At 36.9% G+C, this 7,551-nt stretch overlaps 1 long non-coding RNA gene across 2 annotated transcripts; it reads left to right on the top strand.

Moving 5' to 3' along the window:
- The first annotated feature begins 605 nt into the window (after positions 1-605).
- LOC112722441 (uncharacterized) lies at positions 606-5,755 on the top strand. Of its 2 annotated transcripts, XR_011867679.1 has the most exons (3): positions 613-750; positions 1,226-1,294; positions 5,461-5,755. It is a non-coding gene; the product is annotated as an uncharacterized lncRNA (long non-coding RNA). The 2 variants fall into 2 exon arrangements; XR_011867678.1 differs by lacking the exon at positions 1,226-1,294 and having other exon boundaries at positions 606-750.
- The last annotated feature ends 1,796 nt before the right edge of the window (positions 5,756-7,551 follow it).

The raw sequence follows: 7,551 nt of genomic DNA, 5'->3' as shown, positions 1-7,551 counted from the left end.
TATATTTGTTAAAAAAAAAGACTCACGTATCTTAAAACTTTTAGTATAAAAAATTTATAAATAAGTAATTTTAATTAAACATCTCTTTATAAAGAATAATTATTAGATACTTATTTTTCTTTTACTCTTTAATTTGTATTGATACATTAGCAACCATAGTCTATCTATGGAGAATTAGGCATTTTTTTTTAAATAGTTGATTTGATAATTAACAGCGAGGCATAAAGCACTCAAATAATAAAATTAATAAGATATTATTCTAAAAAAAAATATAAACTCAACAGAATTTGTGTACTCTTGATCTTTAGTTGAGGTACTTGACTATAAAAGGAGAATAAAGTTCATGAATTCAACAAAATAAATTAGATGAGGTAATAAAACAATACCATCTAGCCTCACAAGAGGTATTCTAAACTCACAACTCAAAACACACAAACACTCAAACAAACAACACTTTTACAAGACAAATCTAAAAATGCACAACATAAGCATAAAATATAAAATAAAAATATCGTATCAAAAAACCCATAAAACAAAATACCAGACTCCCCAAAGATTAACTTTCACACACTCTACCTTATAAAGGTCCTAATTCATGATTCTGTGCTGCTCTCTACTTTTTTTTTTGTTCTTTTTTGTATTGTCCTATCATCTGTTCTGATATTTTCTTTTAGTCCCTCCTTATGTAAATATTCAACCACAGCTTCTTCATCTATACATTGTAAACCGAGTTGAGACCCAAGTTTTCAGGTTCTTCTTGCTTCCTTCTCTAAGTAATCTATATCACTTTCATCATTTTGCTCCTGAGTCATCATTTTTCCTCTCTCTCGGATTCTTGCACGGTTTCATTCCTCCTTGTTTGGTGATTTCCCTTGTTTCTTGGTTATATTTTTTCTTCTTATTGAATGTTAGCTCGCTACCCTTTTTTGTGTGACCTCCTATTTTTCTTACCTATGTTTTAATTCAATCTTAATTTTTTTTATTTTCTTCCTTTTTTGAGCATGTTTTCCTCACTTTTTTTCTCCTTTTTATTACTGGATCTTTTACTTATCTTTGATTATCCCAACCCATTTTGTGCCAAACTTTCCTCAATCATATTTTTGAAGTCAGATGAATACAGTGGTCCTAGAAAAAGATCCAGTTTCTTTGTTATCATTTAGTTCCAGAAATTCAGGTTTATTTTTACCTTCTTGTAAGTCCAACTGTGTTTGTATTACTTTTTTAGAATTTCTATCATCATGGATGCATTTGGTTGTTGAGAATGAATCTTCATTGGAAGCTAATCTCTCCATTTGTAAGTCGAGAAGGTTTTATTTTTCCATTTACATTTTCACTTCTCTATGTACCCATAACAGATCTTCATGTATGCCGCTTATTTTTTTGTTCTTGTTATTCTTTATACTTTTCACCGGTGTTGTTACATCAAAGTCTTCTTTTAGATTCTAAAATTGACCTTTCAAACTCTCATATCTTCCATTTCCATGGCCTTCATAATCGAAATATCTCTCTCTAGCATTATCATCAAAATTTTTGTTCTTCAAAATTTCTCTATTTTTATAGTTGTCCCTAACATTTTAGCAATCTCACTGAAATTTTATTCACACACATGCAAAAGAACTTTAAAGATCTCGATCCATGCTCTTATCATCCTATTTGTTTTTTCTTGATGCTATCTTCTTATCTCTCCAAAGTGGTTTACAAAAAATGATGAATTCAGAACTTCATAAATGTTTTAAATTGAGTCAAATGTGAAAACCATTTTGAATTAAAAAATCTGGTGAAAATTGGTCCAGTCTTTGAACAAGTCGAAAATTGTAAAATCTGGTGAAACCGTAATGAATTAAAAAATAAATTAAATAGGAGCGAATATGGTTAGAAAATTTAGCAATCGGAATTTGATAATTTAAATATGATATTTAGACTCAGTGAATTTTTCTAAGTCAGAAAACATAGTTTTCTGAATAAAAATGCGCACTGGAAATTTGACCGGCAGTACCGGCTCCGATCTGTCTAGTACTATGGCTGAGAAAATTAATTAGAAGTAAATAATTTTAAGAAATAAGAATTTATAATTTGGGAAGATAGAAATATTTAAAATACGATTTAAAACTCTAATCTTAGAGGTTTTGGCCCAAAATTGGGCCAACGGACCAAACCAAGTGAACCGGGTCCAAGTGGGCCCAAGACCCAACATATATAAACATTATTTATGAGTATTTAAGCTCATTTACCCTAAAAATGAGAGGGAGGGGAGGATAGAGAGAAGAGAGAAAGGAAACCTAGCTTCCCAAACTTCAAATCACCATAACTTTCTCTCCAGAACTTCGATTGACGAGCTGTTTACGGCCACGCGTCGCTCTTCTAATCCTCTACAATTCTATCTAAGTTTTGTGATGAGTATTCCACTGTCTTCTACCCAGTTTTCATTTTTCTCTTTAAATTCAAATTTGGTTTGGGTTTTGAGAAAATCTTGTGATTTTGGTTGTTTAGGAGTGCTCTAGTATGAGCCATTCATGAGTTCCATCAACCAATTTCATGGGTTAAAGTAAGGAACCCTCTAACCCCTATGATTTATCAATTTCATGAACACTAGGTTAATTATAAGTGTGAAAATTGATTATGTTAGAGTATCGGGTGATTTTGGTACACAATTGGAAGATTGATATTGCTTGTGGGGCCTTGGTGAGGCTTGAAGCTAAGGGTTGGTGGAGACTCCCAAGAAGAAGCTCAATTATTTTGGCTACAAGAGGTACAGTTTAAGTTTCATTTAAGTACCGTGTGGTGTGATGAGAATTCCTAGGCTATATGTTCCTAGGATTAAGTTTGGATTATGTAAATAGTTGGTACTAATATGTATAATTGATAAGTAAGGTAAATTAATTATTGGGTTGAGAATTGTGTGAATTTGTATGTTTGGTGTGTTGAGAATTTGATGAATTGGATAATGAATATTGGTTTGTGGAATATGCATTTAAATTGTGAATTTGGGCCGGAGGCCGGAAAGAGGTAAGAAAGGTAAGTGATGTGTGTATTGTGTGATGTCATATGAGATTAAATAGATATTGAATATTGAGTGTGTGAATAAATGGGAGGAATGTGGAATAATAAGAAATTAGGAATTTAGGACTGGAAGGTGATGAAATCAAATTGAATTGTGTAGATGCGGTAGGTTTGGTTTTGGTTGAGTGTAATTATGTGAATGTGGTTGGGTTGTGATCATTTGGATGGGTGGAAATAAATTTGGCTTGTGAACATTGGAATAATTGGTGATTTCTGTTTTTGGGTAAAAACTGATTTTTGACCAACTTCGGCGGTCCGTAACTCGGCCCTCAGATTTAGGAATTATTCAAAACTGGATTTTTATAAAAGTTCATTCAACGATCTTTCCAACGGTTCAGAAATGGTTGAAAAAGGAATTTTGTAGAAGAATTTATGTGTGACGGAATTTTGAGGTTTGAAAATGAAATTCTGCAACTTTTTAAACTTAGTAAAATTTTTGGTAAAATGTACTCCGACGCGCACGCATGGCCGACGCGCATGCATCACTCACGATTTTAACTCTCTCACACGTGCGCCTGGTTGAAGCGTCCGCGTCGCTGTATTGATGCAACTGCTCCGTAGAAAATCCAGAGAGTTGCGCTGGTACTGTGCTGGTTTAGTGCGAGGAGCACAAAACGCACCCACGCATACGCGTGACAGACGCGCACGCGTCGCGCTACCTTTCTGCTTCCCATGTGTGTGCATGAATGACGCTCACGCGTCACTTCCTTTTTCCGCTTTCCATGCGTGCGCGTGGGCAATGCGCACGCGTGACCCCGTTTTCAGCAAAAGTTGATTTTTGAGTTTTTAAACCTGAATTTCATACTTCTAAGCCTCCATTTTCATCCTTTAAGTCCTAAATTTTTATAGTATGCCTAGTAATGAAAAGAAACTAGGACATATGATAACTTGTGGAGGAAGTAAAGTGAGAATCAATGATAAATGATGAGTAATGATGATTGTATGAGTTGCTGAGGATGATGGTGGAAGTGCTGTGTATAGTATGAGCCGAATGGCTGTGATAAGAATTGAATTATGGCTGAGTATGTATATGTATATGATTAATGATTAAATGTGGTGAATGAATAATGATGGAAAATGTTGAATGTGATGTGTGACCCCGGGTAGTAGGCAGTGGCGTTGTCCACTTGCTCCGGGTATGAGATGGGAAAGGAGAATTATGATAAATGAGTTTAATTATGGAGTTTTGAATGAATGTATGCATTTGATACCTGGGTAGTAGCAAGGGTCATGGTTCGTCCCGCTTGCTCCGGGTCATTGTTTGAGAATTGGTAATAATGAAAAGTGATTATGAATGAATGTGTATTTGTGTTACCTAGGTAGTAGCAAGGGTTGTGGTTCGTTCCGCTTGCTCCAGGTTAATGATTGAGATTTGATAACAATGATTATTGATTTTAAACAGAATGAATGTATATTTTGAGATCTTGGGCAGTAGCAAGGGTTGTGGTTCGTCCCACTTACTCCAGGTCAGAGATTGTGATACCTGCGTAGTAGCAAGAGTTGTGGTTCGTCCCACTTGCTCCAGGTCAGAGATTGTAACGCCTGGGTAGTAGCGGCAGTAGTGGTGATTCCACTCACTCCAGGTTGAGCTTTTAAACACCCGCCTGGGTAGTAGCCGCAGTAGTGGTTGTTCCACTGGCTTTGGCTTAAGCGGGTAGTAGCAAAAAGGTTGTAGCTTAAGCCCACTTGCTCCGCATGGGTGTTTCTGTCCAATGGTTAGCTACCAGGACATATCGGGTTGGCTTTGTAATCGACAGATGATATCATCATCCATAGTGCAGGCATTCATCATTTGCATATGCTTGAATTATTTGGGGTTTGTATATTTGTTTTGGATTGCTATATCATATATGCTATGTTACTTCATTATGTGCTACTTGTTCTGCTTGTACCTTATTGTGTATTACTTGCCTGTATTGCTTGTATTTGTACAACTGAGAGGTCCCTCATGCTGGTATCGGTGGATGCTGAGGGCTGTTCTTGTTGAAATAAAATGATGATATGATTAATTTAAAATGATGATTATTGAATAAGATAATTTGAGCTCTCTAGATAGACGCAGTGAAGGGATTTCACTTGCTCCATGTGAGGATATGAAGTATTGATATAGAATTGTTAAGACAGAATAACTGGTGATAGTTTTGTTTATGATTCTGATTTTGATTCATTAGAGAGTTAGAAAGTTGGGAAGCATGAAGAACATAAATCAGATTTAGCATTCCCTTATGACAGTTGCCTATTCATGGATTAGCGAGAACATAGGATGAATATTTGGTGAAAGGAAGTTTAGGATGCTTAGTGAGTTTTTATTACAATGCATTGTATTTTTTTTGCACTTTTACCGTACTGGGAACCCATGGGTCGGGGGTTCTCATTCCGTATATATCTCTTGTTTTTCAGATGCAGGTCCAGGTGCTTTGAAGTTAGCTGTGGTTCATCTGAGAGATGGCGAAGATCTTTATATTCTCTACTTTATATTTTGCTTAGAATCTCTCCACCTTTATTTTGAAAAGCTTATATTATGTATTGAACTCTTTTGAACTTGCCTATAGAGGCTTTCATGTTTCATTTGGGAGAGATTAGGAGGTACTGTTGTCATATACTTTTATAATGTATCCTAGCCGGCCTAAACTTCGCGGGTCGTGACTAGTGGCTATTTACTTATGTTATATATCTATATACTGTCCTTCTCTTATTCTCCTTTATAACTTTATCCTTATAATGCTTTTCACTTCACGGTTTATCTTTTAGTTGTCAATACGTGAGTGCTACAAATTTGCGATTTTATTTTTACTCCTTTTAAGGCTTCTCGATTAATACTCCTTTCAATTATACTTATAAACTATGTATTAAAAATCCACCTTGAGAGTCGTACCACCTTATTATCATTGACTTATGACTCGAGCATAAGGATTTGAATATTAGGGTGTTACATTATGGTTTCAGAGCAGTTCGTCCTCGTGAGCCTGAGAGATGGAACTGCTTATGCTTCAATGCATACTCTGAGTCTGTGCCTGTGCTAGTTAGGGTATCGAACCGATACATCTAGCATGAAGTTCATGAGTGCACCTTTGGTAATTTGAAGCAATTAACTTGAGATATTGAGTCTAATCACCTTGATATCGATTGTTTGGTGTGTATAGGAACCAGATGGTGCCTCGTGGATGCGGTCGAGGCCTTGAGAGAGGTCCTACTAATACTCAGGGACCGGAAACCAACCTGAATTGGCCAGTAAACTTCATTGCGACGTTGGAGAACATGGCTGCTGCTATGCAGGCCATTGCGGAGGCTCTTGGGCAACAAATAAATAATAATGGCAATGACGGAAGCGAAGCTGAAGGCCTGATAACACTGGCAATCTTCTTAAAGGTTAATCCACCTAAGTTCATGGGAACCACCAATCCGACTGAAGCCGATATCTGGTTTCAGGCTATGGAGCGAGCACTACAAGTGCAGTTGGTACCTGAAGAGCAGTGTTGAATTTGCTACCTATCTGCTCAATGGAAAAGCATTGCATTGGTGGCAAGGAACACGACGCCTCCTGTAGTATGATGACGATCCTATTTCCTGGAATGCCTTCCAAGTGGAATTTTATAAGAAGTACTTTCCAAATTCTGTAAGGACGGCAAAGGAACTTGAGTTACTGCAGCTGAAGCAGGGTGCTATGTCCGTGTCAGAATATGCAAAAAAGTTTGAGGAACTGTGCTGGTTTTCCCGTATTTGTCAAGGTGCTCCATGAGACTTCGAGGAATGGAAGTGTATTAAGTATGAAGGAGGGCTCCGGAGCAATATCTTAAGTTCAGTGGGACCAATGGAGATCCGAACTTTCTCAGAGTTGGTGAATAAGAGCAGAGTTGCTGAAAAGTGTGTGAAAAAGGTGGCTACAGAGAAAGGAAGTCATAGGGAGCACAACCAAGGTTTCGCACCAAGGGGCCGAGAGTTTAAGGAGAGAGGATACACACAACTTTTTTCCCAAGGACGGAATAGCTTTGCAACGAATGAAGAGTCCCAAGGGAAGGGTAAGGGAAAACAGACAGCGGTTGCTTCAGATGTTTCGAGCTGTCAGAGATGTGGAAGTCATCACCCAAATAGGCCGTGCCGATTGGGGTTAGGTATATGTTACAAGTGCGGGTCACCAGGGCATGTATAAAGAAATTGCCAACAAGGAGGGAGTCAGGATGTGGGCCGATTGCAACAGTAAGATTGAGGTAATTGCAATAATCAGGCTTAAAGGACAATGCATGATTTTATAATACCAACTTTACAATAAAACTGGGAATGTCGAGCTTAGTATTAGATTTAGAACCAAACCAGATGGTCCGAGTAGGGGTTTGCTTTAAACAAAAATGCTTTGGGCTTTGAATACCTAATAAGTTTAGCAGATTAATACAAATGGATAAACGCCTGTGATGTAAACGATTTTCTGTTGAGATTGATATGTTGTGTTTGTTATTTAATTGGTTGATTTCTGGATTTTTGGTGAAACGGATT

Source organism: Arachis hypogaea, chromosome 11 (assembly GCF_003086295.3).
Source record: "Arachis hypogaea cultivar Tifrunner chromosome 11, arahy.Tifrunner.gnm2.J5K5, whole genome shotgun sequence".
NCBI classification, from domain to species: Eukaryota; Viridiplantae; Streptophyta; class Magnoliopsida; order Fabales; family Fabaceae; genus Arachis; species Arachis hypogaea.
This window is presented reverse-complemented; position numbering and strand designations above follow the sequence as displayed.